The following is a 21,224-nucleotide window of genomic DNA, read 5'->3' as shown; positions in this document are numbered from 1 at the left end:
AGTCTGACATCCTTTTAGAAATCAACTTTGCCTTTTCCCTTTTGTACTGAAAATTTCATAAACCCTCGTAAAACTGTAGTCATAGTGGGGAAATTGTGTACTGCGCCATGGACAACAGACTCTGAGAAACAAGGGAAATTTAAGGAATTAAGGGTATAACAGTCACCAAAAAAACCTGCCCTGATACTCAATATCAGAAATACATTTTGGAATCATGTTCATTATATACACTAAAAGAAGGGAGCACAAATTTGATTTTCTTATTAAGAGCAAAATGATATTTTTCAATAATATATTAAGCCATTTGTTAAATTGTTGGGGAATCACTCTGAATAAATGCAATATGTTTACATGATGAGTGTTTTCTCTAGAGGTTACGCTACCTTCTGATCATTGACTTTAACTCTGTTTAACTACTTTGACAAGATTCTTGCCTGAAGTAACATTCTTAATTAGCATTCTTGTTTGTTTATGTCTAGAGATTGAGGGGGAAACTAACTAAAAGCTTTGGAACAACTATTGAGTCTGCACTTGCTCTAAGCTGGAAGAAAATAATTTTTAGTATATGTTTAAAATTATATAACACGTTTCAGATGTTGGTTCAGATTACTGTTAAAATGGCACTCAAATCTGGGAGTGTTTCTTGCTGGTTTTATCCTTTTAAAAATTTCCACTGTGCTTTTTTTTATCTTTAATTAAATTTCAATTCATTTTATAAAGCTAATTAAAGTATTTACAACAAGAAATTCTATCCATTTGCAAAACTGCAATAAATTGTAACATTTTCACAAAGAAACAAGCCTTTTTTAGAAGTTTTGCAAAATCTTTATCCTGTATTTGTAAGACACTGAAGAGTAAATCATCAGCTGGTATAAGTCACTGTCATTCACTGGAGTCATAAGAGCAATTTTGATTTACAACAGTTTAGAATTTGGCCAATAATCTAATTAATATAATCAAAACCATGTACAGACACCAGAATAAACAATACCAAACAGTAAGGCAAGTAAGCTATCTTACAATGAAAATAAAATGAATGTCCCAGGCTTCTTAAATCACTGTTTCATTACATAGCTTTGCTTTCTATCAGCTTTGATCTCCTTCATTTCATTAGAGCAAACTTCTCATTAAAGGCATGAATTTCTTCCTATGAAATTGATCTCACATTCAGGGCTGATATCTAGTGACTTTTTCCAGTTTCAGCTTTAGCCTTTTTGTACAGCACTTCAAAAAAAAAAAAAAAAAAAAAAAAATCCAGAAATTATTACATCATAAGTAGAGGAACATATGGCACTTCCAAAAGTGAGTACACGATAAATATGTTTCTAATAAATACTTTTGTGCTGAGTGAATTACAGGAGGGAGAAGATAATAAACTACCATTCTGCCATTATTTCCTTTCCTTAGCATGGTAGGAGTTATTAAATTAATTTAAACATAGCCAAGCAGTCGAGGTGCAGTAGCATTGCTTATTACACTGGCCATTATCATCTCACTCTTACCTTGGGGTTTCCTCATCTGTTTTGTATTCAGCATACCTCTCAGATGCATATCTTGCAAACATTCTTATTTTATATAAAATATGGGTGTATTTTACATGTCCCAGCTGGACCTTGATATATGATTCTGGCCTTCAAGTTTTGTCAGAAATAAATACCAATTGTAATAATTTCAGAGCAATGGACAAAATTCAGAATAGCCCAGGATGGAGGCAACTGTGCAAAAATTTTACTTTGCTTAGCTCGCACCTAATCAGAGATGCATAAAGAAACAGAGGAGATAGATAGATAAAACTTAAAAGAGCATGCCCCCTAAATGCCAATTTTAGTAATTGTACCCAAAGTTAATTCCACGGTGTCAGTGCATGTTTTTTTGGTTGGGTTTTGTTGGGTTTTTTTTTTCATGAAGTTATGCCAGTTTATTTGTGGTATTCATGTGTCCTGAGTATTTTGACAAATCAGGACATTTTCAGTGGGCTTCCTTATCTGTAACAAAAGTAGTGAAAGGCCTACATTTTGGCATCTCACAAAATCTATTTAGGAGTAGGCTCTTATATCTGCAGGCTGGACAAGTGTGGCTTCTGCAAATGCACCATCCCATTGCAGCTTTCTAATTAAAGATCAGCTGCAGGAAACAGTAAATTTGAAATAGTGGTGACAATATTAAAACTTCCTAAGGAAGAATAAGACTATTGAAGATAAGGAGGCAAATATCCTATTAGAATAAATAGAACTAAATGCTCTATGGTGACTCTAAGGCACTGTGCAAGTATTCACAGTGGGCTATAGATGAGAATATGAAAAAGATGAGTGTTATAACATCAAGGGGTATGAATGACAAACAGATGCTAAACAGACAAATGAGCTATGGCTGAAGGAGGCCAGTGCTGTTGTATGCTGAGGGAAGAGAGAGAAAAGGAAGAGGTGGATAAAAAAAATATAGCCCCAGAGAAAACTGAAAACCATGCTGAGAAGTAGTCTGGAGAAGATCACAGGAAACAGCTTATGGAATTAAAAACATTTGGGAAATTACAGCACTTAGGAGGAATTAAATATAAGAAAGTAATGGTCATCTATGAAAACAGAAACTTCAGAAGGGAAGGGACTGCAGCACAGAACCTGGAGAAGACCTAGAAAATCAGTTTATATGATCTCAGCATGAATATAGAGAGACATGTTAAGGACCCCATGCAGCATATCAGACTTCTAGGAAGACCTTTTATGGACAGTTAACAGCAGACTTTTGCAACAGAGAGCAAAGAAATGTCTGAGAGATGGAGATATCTGACTGAAGTGATGGTCTTACATCAGTCCCATCACGACTGGAAAGAATGTATATCAGTTATAAATAGCATCTAAATTTATTTGAAGTGGATATAATATGCTTTTCACTGATACTCCTTACTGTTAATTTGTAAAACTTTCTGAGATTATATAGCCAAATATTAGCATAATTTGAAAAGTAATGTAAAATTACATTGGAAGCAAAATAGTGCAAATATATTTTTTTATTTTCCCTAATGAATTAACCATCTTTATAGTATTATTTTCAGACTTTATCGGTTTAAGCCAGTGGAAATATTTGTCAAATATTCAGATTTAAGAAATGGATACAAATATAGACAAGAAAATGAGTCCATAATGAGAACAGATGCGAGAGACAAAAGATACTGCCATGGTTGAGACAAAAATCATATATGGCTTAATCCTGTAGCCATTTCCTGTATGTATTTAAAGTCTAATTTTTAGAAGTATTTATCAGTTGTTCTGCTCAGCAGTGCAACATGTGGCTGATTTAGGAGCTGCATATTTTATGCTTACTTTCTTGCTTATGTCAGTCAGGAGTCTTTTTCTGTGTGCTTGCCAAATCATCTTTGTACCTAAAATGACATGAAGTTGCCTGGGACAGCAAATTTCAAATTGTTTCCTTTGTACAAATATTTCTGAGGTACAGACTGTAAGAATTAAATACTAAAATCTCATTGAATTGGATAGGAATTAGACATCTTGGTACCTAGCCCAGAAGTTCATGAACAGGGCCTGGGTCAGTCACTGTTTAATACAGTGCATCCTACCACCAGTGATATGGTAACCAAATTTTAATACCCAGTTTACCTGAATAGAACCTGTTTATTAATTTGTCAAAAGATTTGTGAAACATAATCCCAAAGCTGGTTAGAAAAAAGTAAAGTAGCCTCAGTAGAAGAAAATTTTGCCTTCCCAGCTTTCCCAGCTGTTGGAAAAGTAGGTTGAAATCACTTCAGTAGTGGGCTCCAGCCTCTTCATATGCAGAGCCAAAGGCTACTCTAAATTCCACGCAGCAATGATAAGGGCAAGGCAAGCTAAGCTTACCTGGCACAACCCAAGTCTGGAGGCAGAGACACAAAGTAACAGTTCTTCAGAATTTACTTTAGTAAAAGTTCAGTAACTGCGCAGCTGGAGAGACAAGATGAAACAAACCAGCAAAATTTCACAAAAAATTTAAAGATAAGACATGTGCATGCTAATCAGACAGTGTTTATATTCTTCTCCTTTATTTTTCCCTGACCACTTTCCAAACTACAAGGGTACTCAGCTCTGTCCTAATTCTCCTTCGGAGTTCTGGAAGCAGGGCTATTCAAAGAAGTATAACTGCTTTCTTTAGAAGTTCAGCTAGCTTTAGTACAGCTAGAGTCCTGACAGAGCAATATCTACCTACCCTAAGGAAGATGAAGGTTGTTTTACTCCCAGAAGAACATGCTGTTCCGCCTCATGCTTCTTCAGTATTTTTCTTAAACTATTACTACATACAACTTTTTTTTCTGGGCATTACAGTACTCTTGCTCTCTTAATTCAGAAATCTGAAATGAAAATAACCTAGGCTTTAGGATTTCTACTAGTCATGCTGAGCCTGTGCTCCTTTTCATTCCTAAAGATGTCCTTAAGTCAACAATACTTAAATACTCTACATGTTTCAGATTTGGAAGACCTAAAATCATCTTGACCTAGAGATCTAGAACTGTGAACACTCTTATCTCTAGTCAACCTGCAAAAAGATCAGATATTTCTAGACAGAGAATACAAAACTAGATAAGCCAGCAACACAACAAATATTACACATTAATTGCATCAGCATGATAAAATACCATTTTGTTCCTGGGTAGCCTTCTCCCTTCTGAGTGCCTCAAGATGTACTCCAGATTTCCATGCAATCTGCAGCTTAATTCTGTATTGATAATATTGAAAATATTGGTTTTGCACATCGTACAGGAAGGTTCACATGTTATAAACACTTAAGTGTTGTTAAGCAGAAAAGAGGCAAAGAATAAGAATTTCTAAGCCTTTTGAAAGAAACTTGTTTTGATAACTGAATCTAGTTATGATACTGTTCTCTATGGGTTTAATATTATTGAAATACTCCATGGTGATGAATATGTTACAATAGTGTTTCTAAAAGTAATTGTCATTGTGGTACATTAAAATACAGGTAATGCGATATCTATCCCATAAAGTTTGGGATTCATGAGTCTACAAAGTATTTATTAAGACAATAATGTAAACATTAGCTTTGATAAATTTTGTTCCATAAAATCAGGTTTTGAAGTAGAAATTTACTAGATTAGTCATATAAGTATCTGTCATGCAAAAGTATATTTTCTCTGTCTTTCTTACAGAATTGGCCACAGGTGCCTTTTCTTATCTCTTATGGTTTCCAGTACTATGTAAATTCATAGCTCAGAGGAATGGTGTCATCTCTCCTAATAAGTTGCATGATATATTGAGGTAGTTTTAACGCATCTTAGTTTGAGAGAGGATTTTGTTACTTTTCACAAATATTGTTTTTCCGATATCATCATAAAACCTCATTCAAATAACAGCAAATATCTTCCTTAAATCTTATCCAGGCATCAGAACTGAGGGGATATGGATACAATGCAATCCTTAGCTCACCCCTGTTGTGCAGGAACAGAACAGGAGCTTCAGAGACGCTGGGGGTCCTGCACATCTCATATGTGCTGTGACAATGAAACAAATTATCAACCGGGCTTAAGGCTCAACTCTGAATTCTTGCCTTTGTAAGTTTGTGTCTCATGTATGGAGAGCATTGATTTTGCAAGGCACTCAGAGATGCATCCTCTCTGTCTGTGAATAAGACTAGATGGATTATTTTTTGAAGTTTGATATTAAGACAGGGATACCTCCTTGTTTGTTCTGGCATTTCTATGAAGTCTGCGCAAGGAGGTTGAGTAATATTAAGGTTTTTATACACGTATTAATTTTATAAAGTATTTATACTTATAAAAATGCAATTGTTTATCTCACCCAATGCAATGCTGTTCTGTTCTGCTTTAAAATACACTAGTATAGAAAATGCAGCGATGATTATGCAGAATTTAAACCCATCCCAGTTTAAAGATGTACTGAAGAAATTATCTTAAGGTCAAATGTGGATATTCAAAGTTACTTCACAGAGGAAGTCTGAAGTAGTAGCCAGTTTTGCAAAATGTTTCAAATGTACTGAATTGGCTGGTAAAAGAAATTATATCATCTGACAGAAGATGTATGAGTTTTCACAGCCACAACACTGCAGTCCCACTAGGAGTACAGAGCCAGGTTACATTAGTTGCCATTGAGCTGAATCTGCTTTTGGATAACCTCCATGGGTTTACTCCAAGAGGAAAACACTGTTCAGTGCAACAAGCTAAGCCTTTAGCTGTTCAGAAAATAAATGCTGTATTAAGTTCAATTGCTTTAGCCACCCACTGATGATCTGAAAAAATCTTCTAACGAACCAAATATTCTTTGCTAGGCTATTGTTTGGCTGTGCGATCTTTCACTGTACAGCCATATGGAAGTACTATGATCAGAGTTTAGATCCTTCATTCTTTAGGCAGGTAATGAAACATAGGAGCAATTTCTTTTACCCTCCCAGCTTAAATATTGATTTGGTGACATTATCAGATTTATAAACATGAGCTGAATCTGTCTCTGCCAATACAGAGAAGTGAGCAGAAGGAGAAGATGACATTGCAAATAAAAGAGGCCAAAAATTACAACCAACTCCTGCTTTGACTGAAGTGGCACAAATGGCAAACTTTGAACAAAATGAATAGCTGCAAATCACTGAGAGTAAAGCCCAATAAAATGTTCTTTCTATTCATAAGATTGTTTACAGTTCATGCTTGTATTCTGTAAAGCAAACTTGAAAAAATCCTTAGAATATAAATATATTTTATAAGAATGGCACACTTTTTGGACTACTGTGAAGGAAAACACATGTATGTTCATGGTACATTTAAAAGAACATCATACAGAAACATGCATGTTAGCATAAGCGTCAGCAACTAGATGCTGTTCTTGTAAAAGCCAGTGGAATTCTTATCCCTGATTTACAGTTCTAAGACTTTGAAATACAAGTTTCTTAAAGGGTAAAAAATTGAATGGATACCTTAACCCCTCTTCTTCCTGAAGCAGAAAGATTGAGCATTGTGGGTTTTGTTATGAAGTTGATCCTTGAAATATAGTAAGTGTGAGCCTTAAAGATACCATAACAATTCTCCTAAGAAGCAGGTGCAGGATACCAGCTTATAACTTACTAGCTTATACTTTGCCTCCTTTTTAGCATTCTTTTAGTGTGCTTTATGACACATATATGGAACCCACATAGAACCTTTCGGAATGCAAGGTTTGTACAATGGGATGTTATTAACTGAAAAATGCCTTTTTACATGTTTTTTAGTATAACTATTGCATTTCAGAAATACAGAGGGAAGCTCTTTCAGATTTGTTATAATTACAGCTACATGGCAACATTTTCTCAATTTCTTGATAGGGTTCTGGTTTTTTCTTTTTTTCTAGTGACTGAAACAAAATCATTGGCCTGTTCACAGAAAAAAAAATAAATCTTTGCTCTCAAGGCTTTTTGTATTCAAAAGGGAGGTTGGACTGTGCTCCAACAAACAGAATTATTCAGCAAGTCATTGCCTTCAAGAAGTAATGTGTAACACCTTGTTTTGTTTCTTAGTTCAAAAGGCACTGTCACTGTTTTACACCAGTGGGTTTTTTTTTTAAAAAAGACTATAATTCATATGCAAACTAAGCAGGGACTCATGATTTCATAATAAAATGTTGAAACGCTTTGATCATGAGCTGGAAAGAGGTGTGAAACAGTGCTTCAGAAACAGACAGATATTTGTGTAATCAGCCTTTATGTATTGCCAGCTCAGAATAATAACATATAAAAAGCCCCAACTTACCTCATCTGCCTGGTACAGCCAAGGCATAAATAAAAGAGAACAATGGAATTACTATTACTCACTCACTGAGGCCCAGCTACATCAGTGTATTCTTTATAATTGCTGGCAAGAAGATTAATGTTTTGTTAAATATCAGAGTAAGGTCACAAGGGGCTTGCAGGGCTGTCTAAACATCTAGGCTTTAAACTTTCTTCTTTCCTTCATTCTTTCCTCTTTTATTTTTTTTTAATTTTAATTTCATTAATAGGAATTTGTAGCATTTTCTTTAATTATGGTGACTTTTACATTTTTGCATTTGAAAGGCAGCTTCTATTTTTGACAATGCAAAAAATAAACAAGGGCAGCAATTGTTGCATGGTTGACAAAGCTTAATCACCATATTGATAGGAAGATGGTAGTTCTTTTGTGTGTGAGAAATAGACTCAAGTTCCATTTTTTCTGTCTTATCTCTGTTCTTTCCTATCCATTAGTTCTGTATTCAAATTCGGATTTTTTTTTCATCATATTAATGTCAGTTATCCTAAGTAACGATATATTTGGTTTTAAAACAATTTTTAGAAATGTCTGTTAATTTATAGCTCATGATCCACCAATACAATAAAAGTTTGGGAGAAAGACTCATAGTTTTGCTGAATGAGATTTATACCTTAGGTATGTGCCAGCAGACTGAGTCAACTAGCTCCAATCTCAGCAAACAAATACTTGCATTTCTCCTTTGTAGAGATGAAACCTTGCAGTTATCAGCCTTTCCCATCATTCATGGCCTAAGTGGAATATACAAATAGTCTAAGAAATATTCCATCACAAATTAACTGATTTCTATTTTTTTTTTTTTTTGGGGGGGGGGGGGGTGTGGGAACTGAAGCATCTATCAGATGATAGAAAGATTCTATCAGATACATACCGTAGAAAAGCTTTCTTGGGAATGAGTGTTAACATAGGAGATTTCTGGTAAATATAAATACAGTTTTTTCTGGTGAAGGATCAAGAAAATAATGTAGTCATCTTTTGCTTAGGTTATTGCCAGTTATTTGCAAAATGCAAATATCTTCCTTATTTGACTAAGATTATCCTTCACGTTCTCTAGGAGCAGTCTGGGCAGAAGCAACCAGTCTCTTACACAAAAATTATAAATGTGGTTTACTGATCTCTCTATGTTCTAACTTTTTAGATCTATGGTCTATGCAGTGTATCTTTACTTTGCAGAAGGATTCTCTGCAGCAGGTACTTTTAGCCTTGGAAGTGTTTAGCACCAATGTGGCAACTGCTAGCTCAGAGCTGGGGGAATATTACCCGCTCCCTCTTCCCTTCTTGTAGCACTCAGTAAGATCTCTGAGCCATCACTTCTGGGAACAGAGTGGGGCATTAATGGGACCAATAAAGCAGAGAAAGGTTTGTATTAAATATGTATTTCGTGGTATCATTTGCACACCAAATCACCCTTCGGTAAAGAATTGTGAGGGTTCCTTGACAAAATGGCATTGTGAGGAATCTGTTACTGCCTTTTAGTGGAATAGGTCTTTTCTTGATGAGGGGTAACTTTATGTTGTGCTACTGACTTTTATGAATGGTATCTTCAGTTATCTAATATTAAACAAAAATAAGGACTTCAAAGACAATATATGGACAGCAGTGGTGAAAGTCATATATTTATATTCTATCACTTTGCAGAGAAATAGCAGTGCTGCAGAAAAGCAACAACTTTATAAGCAGTCTGCAACACCTGGTCAGGTCTTATGGCTGAAGAGAAAAAAGGGTTTAGCAATCTGAGTTAAAGGAGAGAAGAGATTCAAGAACCCCTGTTCTCAATCCAGTTTAACACGACTCTTGCAGAAAGTATTTCATTCTGTCTTACTCAGCTTGCCTGTTTGAAATGAAAAATGAGGAAAAACCTGTTCTTATTTTCCTAGAGGTCTGTTGCAAAAATACTATGTCAGTAATTATATACCAAAAAGGCTCTGAAGTGTTGTTGTAAAAATCCTATTCTGTACATTCTTGGAGGTGGAACTGTGAAAATTAGCTATAGAAAGTACAATTTCAGACCTAGATCACCTGAAAATAACTTTAAGTTTCATCATTGCTTATTATCACAGGTAAGTACCAAATGGTACTACAACCCATTTACTGATTGAACACTGGATTTTTTCCCTTATGATTACAGTCCACTGGAGTCTTAAGGAGCAGGAAGGGAGCCTGGAAGGATGGGATTGGATGGGATTTGTAAAACTTAAAAAAAAAAAAATTGAAAAAAAATCAAGACCACTTGCAGTTCATTTAATTTGTAAGAATTCTTTATGAACCATCACAATATTGCGAACTAATTACTCCATAATTCAAGTTTGTACTTCTCCCCTGGAGAAATTAATGTTATTCCATTTATGTCAGTCAAGGATCTGGTGCAGTTTTCTCCTTTTAACAGCAAGCATAATTAAAGGTATGGACTGGAGGACTTGGCAGTCTTGCACTTATTTTTGTAATAGAAAAATTACTAAATATGAATTAACAAATGTTAAATATAAATCTGCCTTCTCTGACACTGTAGGGCTTACAAACAGCCAGAATGTCCAATCAGAAGAAGTTTTGTGGTTTAACACTGAGCTTGGTTGATTACTTGGTTCTTTTTACAGAGACATCTACAGATTTGCACAGTCTGATGTTGCAATTACACATTACCTCATCTGGTTTCGATATGGTTTATCTAGAGTGGAGCTGAAGCCCAAGCCTCTACAGGGAAAATAAATTAAGTAGGAAAACAGCAGGAGAAATAAATGAAGTAGGAAAACAGTTTTAGGGAGCAGATCCAGTCCTGTAGCTCTTTCTTAGAACTGGATATTAAGACTTTTCCAAGATTTTCAGTCTACTTGCCGAATGTTCAACCCAGTAATATAAAAATCTGCTCAAAAGGGGGTTCCTTACAGCTTCCTCTCTCAGAGATACCAGTGAGGTTTATTTGTCAACTTTTGTCAGCCCAGGTCACCTAAGTCTTAAAACTGCCCGTTATTAATTGCATATGCTTGGTAATGAAGCTCAACTGTCAAAAGCCTTTTACCTTTCCTCACATTTTCTTTCTTCTTTTGTGCGTGTTTCTTTTGTGATGATTCTGTAAGAATCGTGCCTCTGGAACTGTTAATGAGGTTTAACTGGGCAGACAGAGCCTAGGGTTTGCAAATTATCAGAGTAGTTTTGACTAAGCCGAACCTGTGGACAATCAGCTGAGACCCAAAATCCTGAGTTACTATAGTTCCTTTAATCCTGGTTCTTAGTCCAACTAACTCTTTAAACCAACTCCTAGAAAACATGCTTCTTAGCCATTCTTGATGGCTTTTTTCCACTGTATGGATAGATTTCTTTTTCAGTTCTTCTGGGGTGACAGGAGGTAAGTCAAGCTGCCATTGTAACATCACAGCACTAAGAGGCCCTGAAGGGCAGCTTCAGTCCCTCATACAGCGTATCTCAATCTAATATTAAGAAACTCTGAAGACAAAATTTTAGCTTAAGTTTTGTTTGATGTGTTCAAGATCAGAAAGGAAGCTTGTGACCAAGGATGGGAGTTGTTTTCTACACTCTTTTTTCTCAGCTCTAAGCATGATACATACCAGCAAAAACACGTCTTCATTGTACATGTTAAAATGAAAGATTGTTCTTTAGCTGTGAACATTTTTCTATTGACTGAAAACAAGAGTTGGTTACAATTATTGGTACGTGGTCAATGAAAGTATCTTTGAGTGAAATTAAAAAAACTGGTAGAACATATAGGCAACGCTTTATAACATATAGGTACAGCAGGCAGAGCATTTGTAATAAATGTAAATATCTAGAAGTATATATGGTGTGAATAGTAGAAAAACAAAGTGAAAGAAACAACACTAACTGTTATTTATTAACATAAAGACATCTAACACATTAAAACTTAAAAAGTCAAAAGACCATTCGGGTTAAGGAACCATAAAAAGTATTACCATGTACAAAAAAAACAAGAATTTGAAATTAATTAGTCTTGCTTTAAAGGAGATTTTTTTTCCAAACACAGGAGTTCTCAGGATTTATGTTAGGCAACTATGGCAAAGTCTACTTACTTGTTGATCCATTCAGCTGAACTTACTGTACTTCTTTATCACCTTGTTAATTCAGATAGATATGATGTCATCTCTCACTGCTCTCATCCAGCCTCTCTCTGCTGCAGTTAAGTTAAATCACTGGAAAAGTCAGAAGCACAGAAAAGTGCCATAATTGAAAATAGGTGCATTTTCCAGTTTAACATTCCTGCTATTTGGAACTGAAAACAAAAGTGAATATACAGGTTTGCTCCTGGGAGGACAAGAATTTTCTCTTATATGTCCATTCTATACAGTTCAAGTCAGTAATCATATTTTAATAAGTACCATCTCTCCATTATTCCTATTACTTTGAAGCACAAAAATGTTATTATGTCAACATTTTTTCTCAAGTGACTTGTGAACATGTAAGTCATTAAATGTCTAGAAGAGGGGGAGACATTATAAATATCAAAGGTAAGAATGAGCAAACTCAGAAATACAGTGTGCTAGAGGTAAGCATTAAAAAAGAATCTACCTGTGAGATCTTGGCCCTGAAAAAAAACATTTTTTTAATCAGAAAACATCACTGGATTCTGGGATTTAATTTTGCCCATTGCTTTATGATAGCTGCTGCTGTTTATTAGTAATATCAACAAAAACAAGAAAGACATTGGCAAACCTGTTGTGAGTTCAGTGGAGGACCACTGCAAGTGGCTCAGGTGTTGGGACTTGTTCAGCTGGAGACGGTAAAGTTTTGGGGGGACCTCACAGCAGCCCGAATGCCTGCAAGGGAGTTCTTGAGGACATGGAGCCAGGCTCTTCACAGTGATGCATGGTGGGAGGGTTAGAAGCAACAAGCACGAGGAGGAACAAGAAAGGTTCAGGCTGGAGATGAAGAGAAACCTTTTTCCCACTAAGGCAAGCCAAGCAGGGGCATGGGTTACCCAGAGAGGTTATGCAGCCTTCATCCTTACAGATTTTCAAGATCAAACTGGATAAACCCTGACTGCTCTTCGCTGATCGTAGCTGAGCCTGCTTTGAGCAAGTGCAGGACTACATGCCTCCTGAGGCCCCTTTCAACCTTAATTACCTCATGATCCTAAAAAGGGAACAAAATTATATTGACCTTACTCCCGAAAAGAGAATATTGAGATTTTAATATTCTGGAAACAGATCACAATTCTGAAATTAAGAGTAAGATCAGTTTTCCATTTGAAAGTATGTTACAATAAGATCATCCAAACTCTATTCACTATATTGTAAAACAGTCTGGTAATCCAGCTCCCTATTCCGAAATGCCATGTCAGGACATGAATTAGCAGGTAAGGTATTTTCATTAGAGTCAATATTCATGAAAATTGTATAATCAAAAAATACAGCCTTGAAGATTATGTGCCTGTTAATAGAGGTACCTGGATGAACATTGTCTGTGTTTTGTTAAGTCACAGCTGCCCTTAGAATCTGATGCTGTGAGTAGATCAGTAGGAATAAAATTTAGTTTTAGTTGCAAGACAGGTTAGATAATTTTCATAATCCGAGGAGCATTCAGAAGGGATGGTGTGACAGGCCTTGATATACCATAGAGCTCCAACAGTCTAGTTTACAATGTTCATTACATGACTTATAGAATTATACAAATAGTTGGGGTTGAAAAGCACCTTAAGATCATCTAGTTCCACCCCCTCTGCCATGGGCAGGGACACCTTACACTAGACCATTTCGGCCAAAGCTGTGTCCAGCCTGGCCTTGAACACTGTGAAGGATGGAACATTTACCACCTCCTTGGGCAACCTGCCAGTGCCTCACCACTCTCACAGTAAAGAACACCTTCCTTATATCTAACCTAAACTTACCCTGTTTAAGTTTAAACCCATCACCCCTTGTCCTACTGCCACAGTCCCTGATGAAGAATACTTCTTCAATATCCTTATAGGGCCCCCTTCATATACTGGAAGGCTGCTATGAGGTCTCCACGCAGCCTTCTCTTCTCCAGGATGAACAGCCCCAGCTTTCTCAGCCTGTCTTCATACAGGAAGTGCTCCAGTCCCCTGATCATCCTCGTGGCCTCCTCAGGACTTGTTTCAAAAGCTCCATGTCCTTCTTATGTTAAGAACACCAGAACAGCAAACAGTGCTCTAACTGAGCTCTCATGAGAGGAGGGTAGACGGGCAGGATCACCTCCTTTGACCTGCTGGTCAGGCTCCTTTTAATGCAGCCCAAGATACGACTGGTTTCTGGGCTGCAAGCGCACACTGAAGCCAGCTCATGTTCACTTTCTCATTGACCAACACCCCCAAGTCTTTCTTCACAGGACTGCTCTGAATCTCTTCTTTGCCCAGTCTGTAGCTGTGCCTGGGATTGCCCCTACCCAGGTGTAGGACCTTGCACTTGGCTTGGTTGAACTTCATGAGTCTGGAATTTGCCCACTTCTTAAGTGTGTCAAGGTCCTTCTGGATGCCATCACTTTCCTTCAACGTTTCAACTGAACCGCATAACTTAGTTTCATAAGGTCAAACTTTACAACCTAGTTACTACCATAGACAATGCCTTCAGAGATGTTTTATCTATTTCATCTTCCCTTGATGTGAATATGAGAACTACTTAAAATGCCACAAAACCATACTATTACATGTAGGCACAAATCAATGATAATTGCAAATTTAAAAAAAAAAAACAACAAACATAGTAAAATAAATAAAAACCAAGCTAACTATTGAAAGAGAAATATAATTATGACTAAGGATAAATGAAAAAGAAACAAACACCTGGATTATTAACTAGTCAGGGAGTCTCTTTGCATTCTGAACATTAAAAGTTTTTCCTGTCATTCCATATACTCAAAATCCAAAACAACAAGAAGCATCAAAACTAAATTGCAATAGGAAACAGAGAAATGGACATAAATCAGTTACATGGCTCATAACATTTTGACTCATCATACTCCCAATTCAGCTACTTAATAGAAACATTCTTTTGTATCAGAACAAAAAAAAAAAAAAAAAGCTTTTGTCCTTTTTTCCTCACAGTTAACAAAAAGACATTCAGGGGAGATGCTTGCCTACACGTGATGAAAGGCTTCAGGCTCTGTGACTCACCATGATAAAAAGGTATGATAGTCAAAAGGAAAAGACTCAAGTAGGTTTTATTGAGTCCAGGCGGTCTGAGAACTTCACTCATTTAAAGCTAGCTGAAAAGGACTAAGAGAAGCAGCAGTGGAAGAAAAAGAGTGAGGACAGGAAACCTGGTTGCCTTAGAAATGATACATCTGAAGGCAAGTCTTCAAATTTTCACAGTAGTTTCTTATCTGAACTACTCTATCAGAATTACCAGGTCTTTATATACTTCCATCGCTCCTTGAATACCACAGAGTGGAATTGTGCAAACCTGGGTTTGTATGAAAACATCTGCTACTTCGCACCTAATCTGCATTCCTGCTTGGAGAGCTAACTTTGCAGTAGGAAGCTCACTGAACAACGGACGAGTGTATGTTACTGGGTGTGCACACTGGAGGGTGCTAGTATTTAGAAAAGGGTGTGCTAATTGTGATGGGGTGTTCCCTGTGCAGAAACTGAAATGGAAGATCTGAGGTTTTGTCACCTAGTTGCTGTAGGAGAGCAAGCTGTGACTGTTATTATCTAAGCTAGACAAACAGTAAGAATTTCTTTATGCTTATTCAAAAATTTGGAGTCAGATTATGATTTCCATTGCTTATATAGGTACACATGCTTCATGTACCTATATGCAAGCCTGTATCCTATGGAATTTTCCAGTTAGTATATTTGTCCTTGCTCATATGTGTACTTATCTGTGTTTTCCTCAGGCTATTTTGAATGTTGTCGGTAACTTAAAGATGATGTATGTCATATTCTAAAGAAATGTGATAAAAGATAATATAGCATATTTCTTCCATGTCTGAATATATTAATTCTTGCTTACATAAGAAAATACACAAAACAAATTGTGAACAATGTATCACTTGGAATCAGATTATGCATGAATAATGACACATAGTCTCATGTCAGATATAAACAAAAAGATAGTATGACTGCTAACAGGTTTAGGAAACATTTTTTTGTCAAAGGAAATTAATTAATAAAATGATGGTTTTAAAATAAATTTATTAGTTTATCTTTTGTTTCAAGGTAAATAAATACCAATAAATACTGTATTTAGCCCTAAAAGAGGTATAACTCTTTCACACATACTTGTATGGTTGATGGAGATTGACCTTGGCTTTATGACACTCATGTCTGTTTTCTTTAAAAATTCTTTATGGCTTTTGTGGCTGTGTCTTTACCTGCAGTTCTGTTTGTCACTGTACATCTGATTCAAAGCTTATCAATGGGGAAATTCTTACTGGCTTCACAGGACCCTCAGATCAGGCTCTGTTGGTTTGATCCTTTCACCCATAAAGATTATTGCAAAGCTTCTACAGACTTCAGCGTGCCTGTTGACCAGGACTTTTGTATATCATTACATGCATATGGTCATATTTCATTTGTTCGTTGGTGTTTCCAATCCTGTTGCACCAGAAATTTTTTTATGCATAATGATAATTTTTAAAGATGCAGTTTCAAAAAAGTTGGGGGGTTGTTTGCTCTTTTGTGCAGTAGTAACATATAATTTCTTTCTTGACTATATGCTTCTAAATTTAATATCAGAGGATTAAAAAAAAAGGGATTGCGTTTAGGTTACAGATTCAGTTTAAGTGTGTGAGTATAAATTTTTTTTTTGCTCAAATGAATAAAGCACTTTAAGTGTTTGCTGGATTGAGGTTTTAATTTGTAACCCTGATCTGGCTGCACGTACAATTCTAGTAAAGTTTAATGAACATTATTAAAAGTTTATATGCAGGCAAATAGGGTTGCACACTGGGACTAGTCATCACTACCCTCCAAAAGAGAAGTCGCTTGAGGTAGCTCCAATTTTCCGTTCACAGAAACAGGGGCATCATGAAGGTAAGAAGAATAGTATCCTGTCATTTTCCAGAGAAACCGACAGTATATAGGGTTTTTTAACAGGAACCATAAGTGCTTTTGAAAAGTAAAATAAGAAAGAACACTTCCACACAATATTACTTCAAGTTTATACCTGAAATATAATACATTCACTATAATAATATTCAAATTTAGAAGTCTGAGAGTACAGATGGAGAGATCTGGTCAGTCATCCCTAAAGAAACAGCTCGTTAACACTAGTGTACAGTAAGACGGAAGAAGAACAAACTGCAGCTTCCCTGTTTTGCACTAAACCACCTCCTGTAGCTGTTTCTCAATCACTGACTAATTTTGCTCCTCCAGTTGAGAAAATATTACAAATACTAGTGAAAGACTTTCACTGAAACTAACTTAGTAGTACAAGGCCATTTATCTTCACCCCTTTATTGCTTTGATTTATCTTTATCATCCATAACCTGGAACAAAACACTAAGATTTGCTCAACAGAAGTTATTGAAAATCAGGTAGTTACTCCTGTGAACCGTGTTTTACACTTGTGACTTTAGACTGAATGTCTGAGACCAGAGGGTCTGATCTGGAGGGCAGAATCATGTCAGTAAGTTGACATTTTTTTGTTGTTCTTTAAATCTCATTGGTTCCCAGGGAGGTTATTCTATAAAAGAAGTCACTCATGTACTTGACTTTTTACCGGAACAGGTATTATAAACTCTATGGGGGAGGACCCATGTTTTTTTTTATTTGTCTGTAAAGTGCCATGTATACCTATGCCACTGTATAAATAAATAATAATAATAGAAATAATAAAAACCATCTAGGGATTAAGCAGGCCTTTTAAAGAGGCCAAATGTTCTTCACATAAATCTCAAATCTAATTTGAGCTCTAATATGCTCCATTTCCTGCTTTTCCCAATATTTTTAAGCTGCATTGCAATAGCTATCTTTTTTTTTATTTTTTTTTTTTTAAACAGGTGTTTTAAGAGGGCCCTATGGCAAGTATCTAAGCAACCTAATGGAATTTTCCATGCAGTTAAGTGTTTTATTCAGCCCAAAACGTTGTCTTTGATTAGACTTACCGCCTTCCATTTTGCCCTTTTACATTATTTTGGCAGGCTCTGCAGGTGTAAAAGCTCCATCTCCACTGCAGCTCCATCATGTGTGAAATAGCCTCACTGTGTGTGCCTGCATAGTTGCCTCTGAGCTGTTGGAGAAAACTTCAGAGCCAGCTCTAGAGTTTCAACCTCAGCTTTGGATCTGCTCATGCTACCTGGTAGATGTATGACGGCCCTTTGAACAAGGTACTCGGGTCAGCTTTTAATTAGCTAATTTGTATCCTGCTAATGACCACTTAGTGCTGAATGCAATCCAGGCTAACTGTCCTACACTATTTGCCTGGAATCTGGAGTAGACTTTGTAGCCTTGTTGAACCCTAGTTTCCATACATGTGCTGAGTCGTTGCTAGATTAATTAAAGCTAGCTCATGTATGCCTGTGAGAATTACGAACCTCTTGGATGGTAGTATAGGGTTTTTTCTTTAGAATGTGGCTAGCTCAGGTGCTTTAAACAAACTTTTTTCCTTTCCAACCTTTTCTTTCTAGAAGGAAAATTGGTTTATATCATATGAGGGCATAACTTTTTACATTATACTTAATATTTACCTACCTCCTGAGGTGTTGTGAGGATTTTGAAAGTAATATTTATACAGCATTTTGCAGATGAAAAGAATTGCATAAATGATAATTATTACCTACGTTTATTTTCATGCCTCAGTTGAAACATCTTTTTGTCTAAGGTATTTAGTTATTCTTTTGCTTCTTCATCTTTTTTTAATTAGTGTGCTATTTAACTTTATATAAGATTTTGGGATATAATTCTGGAGAAGGCAGCTGCTGTACAGGTTATATTATACTGTGTCAGATGATTCTTCTCTTTTTTGTTTTTCATCCCATGATGCTTTTACCAACTCACTTTGCAACTAGAGGTTTATTTATACCAGAAAAGAAAAACAGTTTGATTGTTCAGAAAATCAGCCAAGATTCAGAAGGCCTAAATTTACTCCATTCTGACACAGGTTTCCGGTCTGACACTGGAAACAATCACTTAATTTCTTCATATCTCAGCTAGTCCATCTGTAAAGCAGAAATTGTGTTTCCCTACTGCGTACCTGGGTTTTAATATTACTTTTCTATGTCAAGCAATGTTCATATATGTGATAGGAAAACCAATATACTTCAAAAGATGTTGTTAATCTCCTGTGTACAGATCATAGGATCTAGTGACCTGCAACATGGATATGGGGCCTGTATTTCAGAAATGCATACTAATTTAACTCTCAATTAACTGAAGTAATTTCCATTTTCTTCAGAGAGAATTAGGAAATGGTCATTTCAAGATAATTACGCATATCCCCAAGGTTTCTGTCAGTGTCTGCTTGCAGAAAAGAAGATACATACAGTTTCTGGGTTTGCCCTACAGAAAAAATATAATTAAGTTGTTTCTGGGAATTTTACTTTAGGCACACATTTCTGTGATTTTGTGTCAGATATAAGCAGTCGTTTCATTCTCTTATCTGGAGTCCACTTGTTCTTGCCATGATACGCAAAAGCGTATCTTCTGGGGAATGACATGTAACAGTGACTGTTACTGATGGACCACAGATTGGTAATTAGGTATCGGGACATATGTGTCCATCCACACATATGTCGCCATGTAGGACATATGAGAAGGCTGTTATACTCAAGTTATTCCCTACTGTAAGTAGTCAGGGAAAAATATAAACGTGTTGTACAACATATGATCAGGCAAAAGCTGCTAAACATAAACAGTCATGTTTTTATTAGCTTTTTGATCAGCATGCAATGCTGAAAGTGTGGGTAAGATGGAGATCAAAATTTATCTTATTTTAATTTAATTCAGTTATGCTTTTCAAATGGTGCCTCTATCCCAGTGGGAATGATCCATTGCAAGATAATGTTACTTAATAGTTTTGTTTCTAAAATGCACCTTCTTTTTTCTATGCATGCAAGTACTTTACAGCTCAATAAAAACCATTGTGAAACAGACACTAAAACATTACCCCAAAAATCATTTCACTTTCTGCCTTAAATGTAGCCATTAAAGTAGTATAAGGAGGTCTACTACACAGGGAAAAATATGAAAACCAGAAAAGTTTATATGTGAGGATAACAGATCATTCTAATCATTCTGAAGTTTCTATCAGTTGCAGTTTCACTATCTTAAAATTGTACTAGATAGACTCAGATCCAAAATCCCCCACTGAAATAAGGCTGGTTGCTTGAAGAGGCAGACATTTTCTGAATTTATTACTTTGGAAGACTGAAGACAAGGTTATAACTATGAAAAGCAATGAACTGTTTATACGTTGACAGCTGTTAATGTTCAGAAAATATTAAAATATTTTTGGAAGTTGATCCAGTAGTGCCATTATATTCCTATCTAACTTTGGCGGTGTTCTGCTGTACTTCCAATACTGAAGGTGAAATGTGTGTGTCAACATAATCAAGGGAAATTCTTTGGGTAAAGGCAGGAATTCATCCTAACTTTCCAATTTACCTTCCTTTCTAGTTAGCATAAGAGATGTAAAGGAGTAATAAAATGATTTTGTTTTCATAGAATCATAGAATGGTTAGGCTTGGAAAGCACTTTAAGATCATCATCTAGTTTCAACCCCCCTGACATGGGCAGAGACACCTTACATTAGACTATATCACCCAAAGCTCTGTCCAGCCTGGCCTTGGACACTGCCAGGGATGATATATTTACCACTCTCCTTGGGCAACCTGTTCTGGTGCCTCACCACTCTCACAGTAAACACCTACCTCAACTTCCCCTGTTTAAGTTTAAAAAGTCCCTCTCCAGCATCTTTATAGGACCCCCTTCAGATACTGGAAGGCTGCTATGATATCTCCATGCAGTTTCTCTTTTTCAGGATGAACAGCCCCAACTTTCTCAGCCTGTCTTCACACTGGAGCTGCTTCAGCCACTTGATCATCATTGTGGTCTTCTATGGAATTTCTCCAACAGCTCCATGTTCTTCTTATGTTAAGGACACCAGAACTGCACACAATACTTCAAGTGGGGTCTCGAGAGGCAGGGTAGAGGGACAGGATCACCTCCTTCGACCTGCTGGTCACATTCCTTTTAATGTAGCCCAAGATACAGCTGGTTTCTGGGCTGTGAGAACACACTGAAACCAGCTCATGTTCACTTTCTCATTGACCAACACCCCCAGGTCCTTCTCTGTAGGACTGCTCTGAACCTGTTGTCCACCCAACCTGTAGCTGTGCCTGGGATTGCCCTGACCCAGGTGTAGGACCTTGAATTTTACTTTGTTGAACTTAATGACCCATTTGTATTCAGAATCTAAACTTTTCTGAAAACAGGTTAGCTCTAGGTTATTTGTTGAGCTTATTCTAAAATAATACCTCAATAGGTAATGTGTGGTTGTATCTTATTGCCTTAATATATTTATCTTAA

This window comes from Lathamus discolor, chromosome Z (genome assembly GCF_037157495.1).
Source record: "Lathamus discolor isolate bLatDis1 chromosome Z, bLatDis1.hap1, whole genome shotgun sequence".
NCBI classification, from domain to species: Eukaryota; Metazoa; Chordata; class Aves; order Psittaciformes; family Psittacidae; genus Lathamus; species Lathamus discolor.
The sequence above is the reverse complement of the archived record's forward strand: the minus strand, read 5'-3'. Positions refer to the sequence as shown.